The sequence below is a fragment of the Amblyomma mixtum genome, chromosome 2, assembly GCF_055824585.1.
Source record: "Amblyomma mixtum isolate Tamu chromosome 2, ASM5582458v1, whole genome shotgun sequence".
Lineage (NCBI taxonomy): Eukaryota > Metazoa > Arthropoda > Arachnida > Ixodida > Ixodidae > Amblyomma > Amblyomma mixtum.
Window position 1 is genome coordinate 118,336,212 of NC_143013.1, and position 18,768 is coordinate 118,354,979.

At 43.7% G+C, this 18,768-nt stretch overlaps 1 protein-coding gene and 1 long non-coding RNA gene across 8 annotated transcripts in view; one reads left to right on the forward strand and one right to left on the reverse strand.

Moving 5' to 3' along the window:
* Positions 1-8,307, forward strand: part of LOC149360716 (uncharacterized) — a 31,793-nt gene extending 23,486 nt beyond the window's left edge. Inside the window, exons 6-9 of one of the 7 annotated variants that reach the window (XM_089572491.1) lie at positions 547-711; positions 3,632-3,710; positions 4,044-4,122; positions 4,195-5,223. The gene's annotated coding sequence lies outside the window, so the exon portion shown is untranslated. Of the gene's footprint in view, positions 1-546; positions 712-3,631; positions 3,711-4,043; positions 5,224-8,035 lie in introns of those variants that run through there. The other 6 variants (XM_089572490.1, XM_089572489.1, XM_089572492.1 and 3 more) reach the window with 6 other exon arrangements.
* LOC149360717 (uncharacterized) lies at positions 7,912-16,113 on the reverse strand. Its single transcript, XR_016288868.1, has 3 exons — positions 15,862-16,113; positions 11,306-11,395; positions 7,912-8,435 (listed from the first exon to the last, which is right to left on the reverse strand). It is a non-coding gene; the product is annotated as an uncharacterized LOC149360717 (long non-coding RNA).
* Between the last annotated feature and the right edge of the window lie 2,655 nt (positions 16,114-18,768).

Here is an 18,768-nt window from a genome sequence, read left to right on the forward strand (position 1 = left end):
AACACTGTTTTGTCCTATTATGTCATGAAGCTTGTACTTGCGAGTTTGGCCTGTGGCGGCGATACCTGTATTTTGGTTCTTGCTCTTTTCTACGTTGCAAGAGCTTTGTTGTCAGTATGAATGGCGTTTTTGTAATCAGGAGCTGGTATTCTGTCGATGCAAGTCAACTTCAATTTCTCCTCAGTGTCCCTTTAAGTGCTAGTTTTGGCAGTCTCAATTAGTGCAGAGAAGGAAATTGCAATTGCTAAAATATGCCTGGCGCATTAAAAATAATCAAGCATGCCTGGGGCCTTCAGCGAGAAAACAGATATACAGGGTGGTCATGGTGGCACTTCATCGAGTTTTAAATGCATGGTGAACTTTTTTCCTCTTTTCATTGCACATCTCTTTGCTACTGCCATACTTTCATTCTCTGCTGTGCTCTCAATCGCTCTGCTGGTTACACCAGCGCCGAGGCCAGCGTTCCCTGTAACGGATGTTTAAAAGATGTGATCTAAGAATTGCGAGCACTTCTACAAATCTCAAGCACTGGATGTCTCTCTCCAGGCATGTAATGATCATGGTGGATGTACTGGCAGGACTTTCAAGGGACTCCATGCAAGCAGCAGAACACCCGGCCTCAACTAGAGCCCAAGAAGGATGGCCGCTTGTACAAATCTGGAGAACCGAGTCCGGAGGCTGAGTGGAAGCTTAGTGCCTCTTTGGACGAAGGTAAGAATTCTCGCAGTCAATACAACTCGTTATGCTAAATAAACTCGAGACAGAAGCCATTGTAAAGCAGATGAAAGACAATGTTCTAGTGTTAGAAGGAGCCGAAATAAAGCTGGAATCATTCAGAAGCTGGACGCAGGATATTTTGAGGGGCCAGAGCAGAAACAGAAATGAAGAGTTTTGTGGCTAGACATAGAGAGAAAACGAAGAAGTCTGCTTCTTCTCCTTCCTTAGTACACTGACTGAAACGCCAAGTTTGCTGGCAATCAAGTAATGGCTAAAATTTACCATTGGCTGGCAATGGTTCTGTGCAAAGTTCTCGAGTGACCGAAAAAGCAAACGTAGACATGACAGGCTTCAAGCGTGTCCGTCCTTTGTTGCACTTAGATGGATTAGCATATGGAAACTGTGTCGTCTTGGTGTTTCATTGCGTCAAAAGGTGTGGGTTTTGGCTAGTTGGTAATCCATTCTTGACAACAAAGCCCGCAGAAAACGATGAGGCTGAAGACAAGAAAAGACACAAACAAGCACTTGTGTGTGTTTCGTCCCGTCTTCGTCTCTGTTGTTTTCTGTGCACTTTGTTGTCAAGAATTCATCGCTTCACTGACTTTCTCAACCTTGACCACAGTCAAGAGCTTTATAAAATGCACTTAACATGTCGTTAGTGACTGATGCGCTGTCACTCATGGTGGTCAGCATTTGAGTGCCATGGAAGGTCCTTTTGGTAATTTCGTAGACACACTAGTGTCGGCTAGGCACTTATTTGTTGAAGCTATCCTCTGCGTAACAGTGTTTTTGGTGCCAGCGTGCCAATGATAGAATGCTGAACTGCGTTTCATATCCAGTCGCACGGCATGTGTGAAGCCTATAAAATGAGCAAAAGAAAATCTTCGAGAAATTTGTTCGCATCAAGGAACTGCATGATTTCAGAGCAGGTAATGTGCTCCACAATTTTACAGGGTACACTTGTGAGTGAGATAGGGCGATAATTTAATGGTGAATCTTTGTTACCTGATTTGTAAACTGGAACGACCTTTCTCTTCTTCCAGTCATCAGTTATGGCACCTGTGCAAAGCGACTGAGCAAACAGTAGCGATAAATATTCGGCAGAAATGTACTTTGTGTTCTTTAAAAGTTTAGAATTTATTTCATTAGTGCCTGCTGAAGATGAAAGTTTAATTTTATCTATTAGAGACAATATTCCATCAGCAGAAACATTGGTGACAGGCATGGTGCCACAGAATCGTTCTTCTGAACCTTTATTGAGGGTAACTGAGTGCGTGTTCTTAGGTTTTATTATTTGCCAGAACTTTTTTGGCTACTTTTTGAATTCTTGACAAGTTGTCATAATGAAAGCATCACTTAGCATTTTTGATTGCTGATAAATATACCAGCTCTCAGCAGCGTAGTATTTGTCTCATGTGCAGGTACTAGGATTGCCTTCGGCCGTGTGGTAGGTGTTTATGTTTATTTTTGAGCTTTCTCAGTGACTTCATGAACCATGGCTGGTTTTGATTATCACGAAAAGTGCCTATGCTTGCCGGACGATTATTGACATACCCAGAAAGAGTCACATACTGAGAGCAAAGTTTAGACGGAGTTTTCCCCAGTGTCCCTTTGTACTGCTGGCAGGTAACAATATTTGCACATACTAAGCTTTGTAGCCTTTCAGTAGAAGCTACCTGCAAATTGAATGCGTTTCTGAGTGGTACTCAAATCGAGGAATCCAATTTTCATACTGTTGTATCTTTGTGTGTCTTTTCACAGTTAATGGCAGCAGCCAATAAGCTCAACAGCAGTGCTGTGAGCTGTTGCATCTTAGAGTGGTAGCTATATGGGGGTCCATGGGAGAAATTATGACAATGATGCTGCTGTCACCATTGCATGCTGTAACAGAAGAAAGTGTTTTTTTTTCTTTTCTTGTCTAAATGGTGTACATATGCAGTTAGTTGTGGACTTGTAATTCCAATGTGTTGCCTGCGATAAGTTCAAACTAGCAGCTGTTATTGAACATGCCATCTAGCATGCTTATTTTATGTCAGATGCTTTGTTTACTCAGGCGTTTAAAGTTTCATAGCACATCTTACCATCTCTGTTGAGATGGTAAGTGAGAGCGGTGTCTCTGCCATGAGAGGTTGTTAATCTATCGACACTTCCATTTCTCTTTAGTATCCCATCCAGCAGCACAACTCATTATCAATTATAAGCATATCCAGATCATAACCCTTTGCCGTGGGCACCTTTGTCGGTGCTCAAATGCTTCTGATGCTACATATCTTGAGATATATCTTTCACCTGTAGTGGATATATTTGATATAATAATGGCATTCAGAGTGGGCAATGAAATTGTGGGATGGGAGATTCTTTTCACCTGCAAGGTACTGTGGGAGGTGTTGTTCCCGATACACATGGAGGTGTATCTATTCTCTCTGAAGGGAGTATTATTGGGAAATCTGTGTTTCAGTTTGAATTAAGCTCTGGCCATTTTTATATTAGCCTTTAGCAGAAGCAGTATGGAAGGAGAGATTGCCTCTGGCTTGTGAAGTCAGCGGCAGTTCCCAAAATACATGGGAAAGCAGTGGGCAGAAAGCACACCCAAATCAAATACATGAGAAATGCCTTTATTACCTTGGCAAGGTGTAAAAACAAAATTATTTGATGTTGCAGCACAGCAGTTAAATGAAAAATAATCTATTTGTTGTATTGCTGTCAATGACTGATAATGGTTTAAAAAAGCTTGATAATCGTTGTAAAAAAGGTTGGCCTAGAGTATGAAATGCACAAACACACAAGACTTTTGTCTAAGAACAGACCTTAGTGGCTGTGAAGATGCAAACTGTGCAGATGTGGCAGCAACAAATCATGGTGGCACTGGTTGATGGCATGCCTTCAAGGGGAAAGTGGCTCTGCTGTTTTGCAGTTCTTGGTGAAAAGAGAAACAAGTTCATGCAGCAGTGCAAAGCACCAACTTTGGGCTTCTCAGCAGTGTGTGATCACAGGTAATCATCTTCATCATCAGCCTAACTATGCCCACTGCAGGACAAAGTCCTTTCTCACATCCCTCCAAATAACTCGGTCCTGTGCCAGCTGTGGCCAGCTTATCCCCGCAACCTTGCTAAACTCGTCCATTTACCTGACTTTCTGCTACTCCGTGCTACACTAGGTATCCATTCTTACACCATAAGGGACCATCGGTTATCTTACCTTCGTGTTACATGCTTTGCCCATTCCTTCTGTTTCGACTAGGATGTCATTAACCCACATTTGTTCTCTCACCCACTCTGCCCGCTTCCGATCTCTTGACCTTACACCTATCATTTTTCTTTCCATAGCTCGGTGCGCTGTCCTCAACCTAAGCTGAACCCTTTTTGTCAGCCTCCATGTCTCTACCCCACAGTTAAGTAAGTACTGGTAAGGCACAACTGTTATATACTCCCCCTGCCCGCACTTCTGCGCATCTGTCATCATTTTTTGTTCATACAGCAAGGGACTGGAATGACCTGCCAAACGCCATCGTGGACCAGACCGACTCATCATCATTCAAACCGTCCATCGAAGAAATGTACTGCTGAGTATTCCACCTCCTCATGTAATACCCCTTCAATGGGGCCTTTAAGGCATAAATAAATAATTAAGTATATACTTTCCTCTTTAGGGATACTGGTAAACTGCCATTCATGATCTGAGAGAACCTGCCATATGCACTCCACCCCATTTTTATTTTTCTAGTTATTTAACTCTAGTGGTCATGCACGAAGTAAGTAAACGTATTCCATGTAAGCTTTCAGTGCTTTGCTACCTATCATAAACTGCTTTTTCCTTTCGAGACTGTTGAACATTACTTTAGTTTTCTGCACATTAATTTTTAGACCTACTGTTATGCTTTGCTGTCCAGGTCTTTGATCGTGCTTTGAAATTCCTGCCTTGAGTCACTTAGCTAGGCAATCTCATTAGCAAATTAATCAGAGATTGTTAAAGGGACACTGAGGAGAGCACTATTAATATTTTTTTTATTGTAAAATCCGATAGTTCGGCATGTCATGGCTTTGTTGCCACTTGGCCGGCAGCGAAAGATGCATTTATTTCTAAGAAATTTGGATTCGAAGTTGAAAAAGTTTTTCCCGCCGCTCTGATTCAAACTTGGGATTCTCTTATGGCGACACAGGACAAAGTGACGTGAAACATGACGTGCGCATGACGTACCGCAGACTCCGTGATTTCTGATGGCCAGCAGTGCGGCCTAGCAGCAGCCGAAAAGAAAGCTACCGCCGGCCGCACGTTGAAGGCATCTATCGGCTATTGCGGCCGTCGCTACAGTCGCTTCGATTACGTTTGCACTGGCGTTTTGCCAGCGTTACGATGGATCTCATTCTCGAAGTCGTCAACGAAGTTCTCGCAAATAGACACCTTTAGCGTACCGTGTACCTTGTTACCGCTAGCGGAATACCGGGAGCCCGTTTACCGCCGGAAAACAGGCGCTGATTGGTCCCAATGCTTCAGGAGCGCGCGTAGCTGCCGGGCACGTGGCGCCATCTGGCGACGTCAAGGACATTTGCGCATGCATTGGCTGCGCCTCAGGGATTTGTGGTTTCTCGGGTCCTAGAGTTGCTAGAACCATTGGTTCTAGCAACACTGCTTTGTCCTATGATGTCACCACGCTTGTACTTGCGAGTTTGGCCTGTGGCGGCGATACCTGTATTTTGGTTCTTGCTCTTTTCTACGTTACAAACTATTTGTTGTCAGTATGAGTGGCGTTTTTGTAATCAGGAGCTGGTATTCTGTCGATACAAGCCAACTTCAATTTCTCCTCAGTGTCCCTTTAACTTTTTTCGCCAGCTCATCCTAGTCCAGTTCTTTGAATACCTATTTTAAACACACAGTGAATAGTAATGGAGAGATAGCCTTCCCCCCTCAACCTGATCCTTGATCAGAATTTTATCACTTTCCCTATACAGAACTATAGTGGCTATGCAGCTGCTATAGTGTTCTCTGGTATCTTTACATGTCCCTCTTCTACATGCTGGTTTTGCGATGCCTGCATAACTGCCGAGGTTTTGGCTCAAACACTTTTTTTGTATCCTATGAAGGCTATATATGGGATTGGTTATATTCTGCTTACTTTTATATTGCCTGATTGATGGTGTGAATATGGTCTACATTGCTGAGTAAGCTTTCCTAAAGCAATCATTGTCCTTTGATTGACTGGAGTTGAAGGTTCCTCTGATTCTATTAGTGACCATAAGTATATATGCACCCTGAAGTTATAGTAGTAGAACCCCTCTATAGTAAAGTAGCTTGGACCAGCAACAATCTTTACTATATCAGTTGTTGGTGATCGCTCTGGCTATATATACTCTCTGCCTACTTGCTAAGCACGAAGTGTCGGTTTATAAAACAAACACTCAGAAATACCTTACATCCTGCTCTTATGTGATAATTATTTATTTTCAGTTCTGTCACGTGTTATCACGTTTTCGAATTTATTTACGTCTTTCGGAAGTACAGCGTTTACACGAATACAACGTGGCTACAAAAATAAAGAGAGTTTGATTCCATGTGAAAATCGAAGCTTTGCATTATTACGGTGTCCTCTGTAGCCTCAGCGTGATTTAAGAGGCAGTAGTTAAGAAGCGCAAGCCACACAGTGAAGCGCGGCAAAACCACCTACGCAATGCCGCCACACCTCTGCTTCCCAGTGCTTCGCGCTGCCATGCTACGAATGCACGCCCTTCCCTTTTCTGCTCCTCACTGCACTTTTACTGGCTTTGCTTTCTCAGAGACCCGCGCGGCCTTCTTTCTACGTTCATTGCCAGCTTTACTTTTTTTGAGTTGTTCAGAAAGTTGACTTCACTTCGTGGCTTTCTAGCTTGGTGGTGAAGCCACCTCAAAAAAAGCGACGTTTTGTCGTATTTGGTATTTATTTGCCTCGCGATCCTAGACTTCGCGCATGCCGCGATGTCGTAATTCCGCGGAAGGTACATCGCCGTGGTCAGACGCTCTTTACTATGGCCGTTTCTTCGAGAAAAAATTTTGCTATAACCGAAAAAAAAAAAATGCACAGTCGTGTATGGAAGGCGAAATGGGACCACAGCTTCACTTTTCTATATCCGAGTTTTTACTATAACAGAGTTTACTATAGCGGGGTTCTACTGTACGTAATTAGTTTGAGTCACTTGTTATCGAAGTGTCATGTCATGTATTCTGAAAGGTTGGATTTCTTGCATAAGACTTTGCAAGTATGAAAAAACTGAGCATGATAAAACCACTACATATCTGAGCCAGGCTTGTATGACAAATTAATTCATCAGCTGATTCATAAAGTATTAAACATTGATAATTAAGATGCACTTAAAGATCAGAAATGAGAATGACGGGGCACAAGTATTCACATAAAAGATATGTCAATTCAGCAGTCTATTTCAGGTACTCATTTTTTTCTAAGCATTTAGAGAATAGAATAGCTTACCAGCAAGTATAACTATAGTTCATCTCTAGCAAATTTTTTACAGTCCCGTGGAACACATCTAGTTTTACTATGCGAACTATAATTATCATTTGGACCTGTCCAGCGCTCTCTTTTACACCTCATGACAAAAGTCTCATTTTAATGTGTATCATATTATATTCTTAGACTATTTACTAGTTGTTCTCATGCTAATTGAAACTAGTTGAACTCGATGTGTGAACTCAACTAGCACTGTCTGCCTAATGTTGCCTTAGTGTATTTCATTGTTGTTTTTACACACTCAGAAATGAGGTTTCTTGACAAAGCGGCCAATAGTAAGTGTTGCTGAAACACTACAGACTGCATCACTATGCCTCTTTTGATCAAAAAGAAATGTCCTGTTTATGTGTGTCACTGACACCCAATGAACCATGGCACTCTGGAAAATTGTCTCGATCTGAACATGAAAAACTGACTTCCATGTACAGCAGGAGTTAAACATGCAGTAACTGCAGTGAGGAAGCCGCTCTTGAAATAGTGTTCTTCTGTGGTATGGCAGATTTTGTACACACTGGCATCAACATATACTGAGTAAAACTTGGGAGTTCATTTCATACTACAAAATTATCGCACATTGTGTCAAGTGTTGAAAAGTATTAACATAAATAAATGTATTGAAAAATGCCAAATGATGGGTGCATAAGCACATGCATGCTTTACTAGTGAACAGATTTTAGTGAAACAAGCAATCAAAATTGCACTTTATTTTAAAGTATCACAGTGAAGAACACTGCAACTGCAGTTCCAGTTCAACAATAAAGATATTGCCACTAATGACCAGTAAACTACCATTTAGAGAAGGCAAAAAACATTTCCCAGTGCAAACATGAGGACATGTGAGGACACCGCACCCCTGCCCCTGCCGTTCGGTGCATCCAAGGACCTCGGCCGTCAGCTCCTGGCACCCTGCGGCCCGGATACTTCGTGGACCAGGACTCATCCGCCCATCGTTTCATCCACCGTGGTGGCCAGCACTTCACCTTCTTGCCATTTCTTTGCCCATCACTGTATTGCGCGTCCCTTCGTTGATGTCTTCTTCTATTTACGATCGGGACGATCGCTTGGTGACCCCGGATAATGTTACGAAAAAGACGAAGCTGGCAGTAGCGCGGGAGGCTGCGTTCATGCTAGAATGATTAAATGGACGAGATGATTTAATCATCTCATCCATCGTTCATCATGTCTCATTCTTCAGCTGGCCGCCACGTAACAATATGATCTACAAAAAGCAAAAACAGGAGATCGTTTAATATCAAATGACTAGTATCATCAACCAAGTGTACAATAAAGGCTTTGATATTGAAGGAACACAAAACTAAAAGTCAATATACTAGATGCACCTTCAACAAGTTTAATGGTAAGCAACAAGCATTAAACCTAAAACTATCTGGAATAAGCATTAAAAACTAAAACTAGAGTAAGAAATATGACTAGAATTTCGTTGATCACAGATACACCACAGCTGGTTAAGCAGCTAAGAAAAGTTGACTGGTTGTTTTTAACACTTAGCACTAACCATGCAGTAGACATATACTTGGATATTATTTGGTAATGTCTCGCAAACACTGCCAAAAATCAAATTCACTTTAGAAATACAGTATCAAAATAACAGACAATATCACCAGGGAATTTAAGAAGAAGAAATTTCTTTATTTTGCTTGAGCAAAAAAGGTGACGGAAGAAAAAGCTGCTTAGTTGCAGCTTGACAAAGCTCCCGCCACCCAGACAGCAAGCACTTGCACAGCACATAGTTTTACAAAATTGATAAAACAGTCCTCTGAAAAGAGCAGTCAATTGTGAATTGTCACGTGCAGAACAATAAACAAAATAGACACTTGAAACAAGATTAAAAGAAAAAAAGGAATCCGTGGTACAGGTTAAACAAAAATTTTATAAATTCCCTTGTGCGACATTTGCAGAATGTCTATTTGTTTTTCGTCCAGTTCATTGAGCGCATGCGGTATGGCGTGTTTTAGTCGTTGTTTTCCGTACATTGTACGGGAAAATGGAATGAGCCATGGTGACTGATAGCGAAATAAATAGGTATTTGTTGGTTTTTGTAGTCTAGCTAAGGTCAGAAATGTCTCAGATTTTCCTTGTATTGCATTCTTGTACTTACTTAACAGGTTATAAGAGTACATATCTTCCACTTTTAGAATGCGATGTTTGAGAAAAAGGGGTCCTGTGTGTTCTAAAAATGATGTGTTTTCAATAATGCGGATGACCCGTTTTTGTATTAAGGCAAGTTTATTGATGTTTGAATTGGTGGTATTTCCCCAAAGCAGTATACAGTAGCGGAGTTGTGAATAGAAAAGGGCATTATATAAGAGCTTTCTTGTAGCTAGTGGGAGGGTGTGACGGTGTTTGTTTATTGTACCTACAATCCTACTTAGCTTTGTCGACAGATGTTGAACATGCTCGTTCCAGGACATGTGCTCGGAAAAGAACACGCCAAGCGTTTTCACACACGTTTCCAGCCCAAATGTATACGGACCGAAGGTAATGGTGGGAGATATTCCAGGTAGGACTCCGGGTGCACGAAAAAGAATACATTTTGTTTTGGATTCATTTAGTATCAGGCTATTTTTTCGGCACCATTCCTGTAGATTGTTACAGAATAAACTGGCATCTGTTTTTATTTCTTCTAAGTTTTGTCTAGATATCAGTACTGTGCAATCGTCTGCATATATGACAATTGTGCAATCTCTGTAAATTTCTACAATATCGTTGATGTAGAAAAGAAAAAGAATGGGTCCTAAAATGCTTCCCTGTGGGACACCCGATGGAATTTCTTGTAAGTGCGATTTATTTCGGTTTATCTCAACATATTGATGCCGGCCAGTCAAGTATGACCGAATGAGCTTAAGTGAAATACCCCGAAATCTATAGTGCTCTAATTTTTCTAGTAATATTGGATGATTTACACGGTCAAATGCCTTGCTGAAATCTAAGTAAATACCTAAAGTTGTAAGTTTTTTCTCGAAATTTTCCAAAATTACCTCTTTTTGTCTTAAAAGAGCGTCTTCTGTGGAGCGGTGTTTTCTGAAACCGAACTGGTGATCCGTTATGAGGTTATGTTTTCTTGAAAAGCTTTCAATGCGTATATTAACAACTTTTTCGAGTCCTTTAGAAAAAATCGGAAGGATGGATACTGGTCGGTAATTGCTTAAATTATTTTTGTCACCCCCTTTGTGTAAGACCTTGACACGGGCGACTTGCATATTGGTGGGAAAAACGCCAGTAGATAGGGAAGAATTAAATACGTGTGTTAACGTGGGCGCAATTATATCCAGAACATATTTTATCGGTCTTACTTCCATATCGTTCGCATCAACGCTGTGGCTGTTCTTGAGTCCTTGAAAAACATATATTACTTCTGACTGACAAGTAGGGTGAAAAAATAAGCTTTGCGATACTGAACGCACAGAAGAGGAGGCCTCGGAACAGTAGGCCGTGCTTCCTATTTCTACGAAAAATTGGTTGAAGCGGTCCGCAAGCACTGTTCCGCTTACTTCTTGATTATCAATTACGAGGTCTGGTATTGAACTTGCCTGTACGTTCCTCTTTAGTAGTCTATTTAGATTTTTCCAAACTAGGTCGCTATTTTATGCTACAGTTGAAAAATTGTGCCATTACAAAACCTGCAACACTAAAGTCCAAAATCAATCTATACGAAAGCCTAAATGCAAGCACAAACTGTGAAATGAAACGTGCTGTGCTCACTACAACAAGCAATGACACAGAACCAGTCGGGTAATAATTTACATTGGTTTCACTTAACAAAAGCAAAAACATACACCAGCGGTTGGGCTTTCCTTACTAGTACAACAAAAGATATTCAGCCTCTCTCTAGAGCTTTGCAGCTACTAGACACTCGTGACTAATATTGTTTGCAAAAAAATAGCTCAGTTTTCTGCAAGCTTGCCCCTCACTCATTGTTTCACGCAACAAAGCACAGTATGCATAAGCCATCACAAATGCCAACACAGATGGCCATTACAACTTCAAAGGAAAAAAAAATCCCACCGATAATCTCAAACAATGTACTTATCAAGAAACACACATGAAACACAACTTGAAAGATCTTACCGCAAAGCATGATGTACTTGAGCCATAAGCGAACGGCCGAGTACTGCGTGGATATCCATTTGAACATCAAAAGGAATCAATCCCCTGAAACTTAAGAGAAAAGGTGCATGAAACAATACGTGTGAAATTTAAATTACAAAGTGCAGAAAAGCCCAATCACCAAGCTTTCAGCTGTTTACCACTGATGACAGTGCCTGGTGCATTAAAGGGCAACTGAAGCGGTTTTAGAATTCGATGAGTTTAAGGTTGCTGAATGTGTGAAATGTGATGGTAAAGCCTGCAAAATCATTTTGCTCTAGCATTTGAAATGGTGGCGTAATCGCCGAATAAAGTCGTCGTCGGTGTTGAGGCTTCTCTGAAATGCACAGCGATGGGCAGAGGCCCCGATAATGATGTCACGTATGACGGCATTACGTTTTCAGCGAAGAAACGCTTATTCTATGGAAGAAAAACAACGCCATCGAAGGTGAAGCTCACAATGCATGGTTTGGCGCCATCTGACGACGCAGAGCAGCATGCAGGCGTAAAAAAGCAGACAATGAAATTTCAGCAACAATGACGTCACTGCCGAGTTTCCTTGCACTCCTCCAACGTAGTGAGGAGAAGCCTACATATCGATGCGGTTTTAATCGACGATTATGTAACCATTTAAAATGCAACTGCAAAAATACTATGCATGCTTTATCCAGAAGCTTGATAGATTTGAATTCTTGAATAACCTCGAATTCTCAAAAAACCGTTTCAGCTTCCGTTTCAAAATGATGCAAGGGTGACATTATATCAGAGTTCTCTGCACTACAGTGTCAACAGTAGATGGTAGAAGTCACGTGCACTAAAAAAAAAAAAAAAAAACTTGAACCTTTTGCTGCTCTGTCATATGTTCCAAGCGCACTTAGCTTGTGGTGGGCTCTGAGTAGTATCGGACGACAGAGCAGCGAATGAGTCACTGCCAGTGATTGCAAGTGACTTGCAGCAGTTTCATATAGAGACCATAGATGTCTGAGTTCACAAGAGGACACTCCAAGTGGAAGTCAGCACTATAGAGAATTATCTAAAGCACTCCTAGGCACCTCCAGCTTTGTCATTCATAATGTCCTGTGCATCATCCCTACCAATAAGTAGAACCTGACTATTTGGCGCGTGTACTTCTTTAGGTTGATGCTAAAAAAAACAAGACAAAAATACAGGGTGTGCCAAGCTTCGGCAAAAAGCACAGGTGAATAACAAAGCACATCAGTTTTTGTGATGTGCAGACACAATACTGTTAAACAAAGGAGAAACGCCTTTATATGAAGGTATATGTGCAGCTCCTGTGAAAGATCCGGAGACTTCAGTGGCTGACTGCTGTGACATCTCTCTTCTTTGCCCTTGCCCAAAGGTAGCACTGGCTACTATGGCTTACAAAAGGACTGCTACAGCTCAAATTTCAATTGCCATCTGCAAAGCAAAATAAGTGAATAATGTTTTGTTAATGCGCAGTTAACATAAATAGTATACGTTTAGGAAAGAAAAAGTACCAGAAAAAATTCAGGGGGCGCTTTGTTGACCTAAAGTGCGGTGAGGCAAAAGCCTTAAGCACCGTGTTGCTGCTTGTGTCACTGATGTGTGGTTAAGATGTTAAGCTTCGCCTCTACGAGTGGAGCGCGTCAGTCTTGCAACGCTACCAGGGAGTCCACAGAACGCCATCGCCCGTTCAGCTCTACGCCTTGCTAGTCAGTAAGTTGGTTTTTGAGGAAAGGAAATGTATCTGTCTTGCATATCTCGGTGGACACCTGAACTTCACTGTAACGGGAAGGGAGGAAGATGGGAGTGAACGAAGACAAGGTATTCACTAGACGCGCCTTTGTTCATTCCAAACCATCGAGCTGGCATGGCGGAGTGGTTAGCATGCTCGTCTCGTACTCCGGAGGCCCTGGTTCCATTCCCCAACTCGACCAATTTCCTGCTCAGTTTTATTTATTTATTTATTTCACTTGGAGCATCACTATACCATCCCTTTAATTGGTTGCATGGTTACTAGCCACAGTACAATTGGCCCCGTTTGAAATTCGCGCGCTGTGACGTCACGACCATTTCGACCAATTGAAAAGCGTGACATTTCTGTCGACAACTCCTGCTTACAACGATGGGGCATTAAAGGCTTCCGACTTAAAAGAATGCAACAAAGAAACAACACATCATGTGTAATCTGCCTGTTATGATGAAGTGACATTCATCTCTACTGACAGCTCCCACTTTTCAGTGCACATGCTTCTTTCCTTTCTTGTAAGAGTAAAAGAAGTGTGTAGAAAGTTTTAGTGCAGCACACTCCGCTACTGTGATCTGCTTCTGCACGGACCCAGCTGCACCGGCGCAGCGGCAGAGGTGTGTGCTCCTCGATCAGGCTCATTGTAGCAGAATGAGGATCATGCTGTGCTAAAGCTGTATTTTAAAATCTTATCCTGGAGGAACATAAAAAAATAATAAATATAACTTTGCAACAGCACAACGGGTAGTAAATTAACCGCGCAAGAAAATTTTCAGTGAAAGCAGAAACAAATCCGTGAAGCAGTCACATGTACTCTTAGCTAGATTCCTTGGCAGACATGCATTACAACAGCTAAGTAAGCCGCGGCCGCGGCAGTTGCAATCCAATGGAGGCAAAATGCTATACTGGGAACTTGCACTCAAGGAAGCCGAGCTTGCCGAGTGTTACTATCACAAGCACCAACAGTGACACCAGAAGCTTCGACGGAATCTTCCGTAGTCACACAGCCGGCCCCTTCCGTAGCTCGCGAGCGCACTCATCTTTCAACGTGTGTTTACTTGTGTGATCAAGCAGTGCCAATAACTTTTTCGTCTCCCGAAAGGCTTTTTCACACACGCGTGTATCACTTCGCTATTGCATAGACATAACTGTACCGACTGTATGCACAAATGTGACTTGCTGAAACACAAACTATAACAGCACGCGCCATAACAGTACGTGCGGTTTTCACATGTACAATGAACCTAAATCAGCTTAAGATTGTAACAAAGGAGAGTAATTTGATACTCCAAACGAATGTCAGTCGGCTAAAGGAAAGAAATAACAAAACCAACTCGCGTTTCTTGCCTTTTCCCACCGGCTCCTAGCTAGCGTTGACTGCAACTATGCATCTGAAATCTGCACAGAAAAAGAAGGGGAACTCAACTGTCTTCCAGCGGTCTACCTCCTCAAGTCCTCGAGGTTTGCAAGAAAACTCCCTGGGGATGTGAGGAGTGAGCAGCCTGCTGTTTTCGTCAAAGGTGCCCCGATCTAGAGGCCCTAGACAAACACTTAGAGGCCCAGATGTCCACAACAAAATATTTTTTTGTTACAACGCTAAGTAGCACAAGATGCATATAATCTAATGGCAGGTCATTTACACTGTCAATTGGCAAACTCAACAGAATGGACTCTCCTTTGTGGTGCTCAGGATCATGCTGCTGCCTGAAACTTTCATCTGTTCTTAGGGGAGCCGCCAAGTCAATGAATACAACCCTGCCATCCAAGTATGTGCCCTCAACCGTACATTTTGGGCAAGCACTGTAGCCTCCATGACCTTTGGTCAGTGCAATGACGGCTCTAGCTGGAGCATCACATATGATAGAGCTGATTTTCAGCTGAACTGGATTGCCATTTATATCTGCGCCATATTCAAGCAAATCCTGTAGTTCTTGTAGGCCTTCAGAAATTCGTTCGAAGATGCTGGCTTAGACTGTCCAGAAAATGCACCAACAACCAAGGGTGGCACATTGCCACAACCATGAGGAAGGCCGTAAATGGGCCAGAGCCTTTTCGACAAGGCTAAGCCATTTACATTGAAAGAAAAAGGCACTACACCTGGAAGCTTCTGCACATTACAAAGTGACTGCTGAAGTCCTGTAGCAAGCCCAAAATGGCAGTACTGCCCTGGTTTCATAACTTAAGTGGGTAACTGGTTCTGCGGTACACTAGAAGTGTGCAGAAGCGTACGACCATCCACCGGTAATTCCGAGTATCCAAGCTCCACCATGATGGTTTAACACCTTAAGGAGAGCTGTTAACGCTCTCTAGATTCCATGCTACATGGCCCAACTCCGCAGAGCTTCTCGGAGGCTCTCCTGGTTGTCTACGCCGCTGCCAGCACTGTCTTCTGTAGCTACAAATGTAGAGCCTAGTTCGAGCCCTGAACACGAATCATAGTCGTGTTCGACCTTAGCTTGCGCGAGAACACGACGAAGCTCGTTAGCGGAGCAGCTCGGTATTGAGGTACGGCTATGGTGGCCATTTCCACTACCACTATCTTGCAGAGCGCTACATACAGCAGACCCTTGCCTTGCAGGTTTCTGATCACACGCACGCTCTACATCTTCGTCCATATTAGCACATCCAAGGAGCTGTAAAGTTTTTCTTGCCCCCCTCGCAGCCTTTTCGCTAGCGTAAGCTTCTCGCGGCAGCGGCATGGCACTCAACATGCACGCACTGAAGTCGAGAACAAACTATAGTTTCGGAATTCGGCTACTCATTTCCGTTAAACAGGCTTCAAATGGTTAGTATCAAAAGGTGCACTTACGAACAAGTTCCACGCGCACTCCCGAGACCCCTCACGTCTCGAGCAGAAACCGCCACCCACGACGCGGCGACGCGCTGCGAGACAAAGAGCAAGAAAACCACGAAACACGAGAAGGCGCAAAGCCATAGAGGAAGGAAAGATGCGCGAAGCGCATTTGTCTGATGACGATGGCGATCGGAAGTCTGAAGGCAAGAGCCGGAGCCGCCAGCGCCTCAGCTGCTGCTCACTGGGGAGAAGAATAGTAGCCCTTCCGCGCGCACCTTTGCTAACTTATCCTGTAAATAATCATTAGAAATTGAAAGTTACAAAATATATAATAAAAAACACTGTTAAAGAATTATAAAGCAAAAACACTCTTGCTTGGTGGCAGCTGTCATCACCTCTTTTCAAAGGAGACGTTCCTATCATCCATCCACATATCGTAAGCTGACTCGTCATAGCGGTCATGCATAGTGGTCTAGCTGCATCGAGAGTTACTTTTAAGGCGGAAGCCTTTAATGCCTCATCGTTGTAAGCAGGAGCTGTCGACAGAAATGTCACGCTTTTCAGTTGGTCGAAACGGTCGTAACGTCACAGTGCGCGAATTTCAAACGGGGCCAATTGTACTTGGGCTACTAACCATGTAACCAATTAAAGGGATCGTATAGTGATGCTCCAAGTAAGTTTGAGTTTAGTTAATTGCTTACTTAACCAATTAGTCCAATTCACCTTTCTAGTCAGAGAAGATAAATAAATAAAACCGAGTAAGAAATTGGCCGAGCTTGGGAATCGAAACCCGGTCTCCGGAGTGTGAGTCGAGCACGCTACCACTCTGCCATGCCAGCTCGATGGTTTGGAATGAACAAAGGTGCGTCTAGTGAATACGGTGTCTTCGTTCACTCCCATCTTCCTCCCTTCCCGTTACGGCGAGGTTCAGGTGTGCACCGAGATATGCGAGACAGATACATTTCCTTTCCTCAAAAACCAATTTACTGACGAGCAAGGCGTATTTGTCCGCGTTTCAGATTGGTCTAATTTGTCGTGATGTCGCCACGCGCGAATTTTGACGGGTGTCCACCGAAACAAGTGAGACAGTTACTGCGCAACTTTCTTTCGTCAAATGCAATTTTCGACTAGTGTCTACTTTGATATGCGAGACAGTTAATGCGTAATTTCCTTTCCTCAAATACAATTTTCATTTTCTTCATTACGGCGCCTCTTTCTTCTTTCACTCCACTTCCTCCCTTCCTGTACAGCGCGGCTCAGGTGTCCACCGAGACGACAGAGAATTACTGCGCCATTTCCTTTCCTTAAAAAGCGTTGCGTTCAAAGGGCAAGGCATCGCGCCGAACGGGTGGTGGCGTTCAATGGACTCCGTGGCAGCGCTACAACACGCTGTCGCGTTCCACTCCTAAAGGCGAAGCTTAAGCGTCATCAATTGGCAGTTAATTAATGCACCCACAAAATGGGAAGTGAACAATCGCGTAGCAGAATGTAGCACTCAGGCTTTCGCCTTTCAGCACTTTAGCCGCTAAAGTTCCTCGTAATTTTTTCAACCTTTTCAACCATGGAGGAAGGAATTTTCCTGCTGCGTCGTTAACTGTGAAATTAATTTCAAGGGTTGACCGACGGGAATTTTGTCAGTTTTCTATCACTGCCATGGCCATATGCCTGTCCATATGTTTCCATCGCCAGCCACGTGTGCGCAGCCGGTGTCCAGTAAACCGGTATACGTCTACGCGGGAACTTCGGCGTTTTATGCGGCATAATAGAGCATAGAAATTGCTGATATAACTCTGCCTGCCCACCTTGTGCCGCGTAAAATGCTGAAAGGCAGCTGTATTTAGGTACCATGAAGGTGACGTACAGTCCCTGTCGACGCTCGTAATTTCCACAGTAGCTTACACGGAATGCGCTTTACTGACGGGGATAGGTGTGGCACTGATTTAAACGGCGTACAGATTGCATTATTAAAAAAATGGCTCAGGCTTAACTTGGTTAACCCTGGCCAGATGCGAAGCATATTGATGGCTAGGATTGGTAATACATGGCTTTCCTTGGTTGAATACTTGGTCATTTTAATACAACCACTAGAAGCCTTCGTCGTGGGGGAAGACAACGGCATGGCTACAGCGGAACGCCGACTAACCCCGAGACGCGCGTTGGGTGGGCGCCTGGATTGCCACGGAAGCCGCGTCCGCCTGCCCGGTGGAGCGAGCGCGTTCGAAATGCGCGGGAATGCCGCTCGAGGACATTCCGGTGTCTGTGCGATGGCATCGTTCTCCCTCTCCCAGCGCGTGACGGCGATCTGTCGTCATGTGTCACGTGGTATGTCACGTGGTGTGTCGTCACTGCACCACGTGGTCTGCACGGCGTGCAACCGCAGCGACGGCGCGAGGTGGACCCTCATCTTCCTCTGTCGTGACGTCATGTGTCACGTGGTATGTCACGTGGTGTGACGTCACTGTACCACGTGGTGTGCACGGCGCGTAACCACGGCGAAGGGCTGTAGTGTACCTCTAGTAATATGCTTCGCTAAAAATGACTTGAAACATTTATTGATGGTGCCTCAAAAGACACCCAGTGTGGACGTCCGGAGTACATTGGTCGCAGGATATATATCGGACAGCCGTGTGCGGACTTCCGTAGTACGCCTCTTGCGTCAAATAGACGTTGGGGATGGTTGGTTGGTTGGTTGGTTGCGACTGCGAGAAGGATGAAAAGAAAAGTGCACGGGCCTGCCAACTGGCTCAAGCCGAGCCACCACCGCTGCCACGTGCAGATAGAAGAGAGTTGAAAGATAAGAGGACAGAATAAAAGACAGAGTAAAGACGCGCGTCGCAACAACCGCGTCCGCCGGAACGGACGCTGGCTGAAAAATACAGATACACGGCCGCAGCCCGAAGGCTGCAAACCGAATGCCACAGA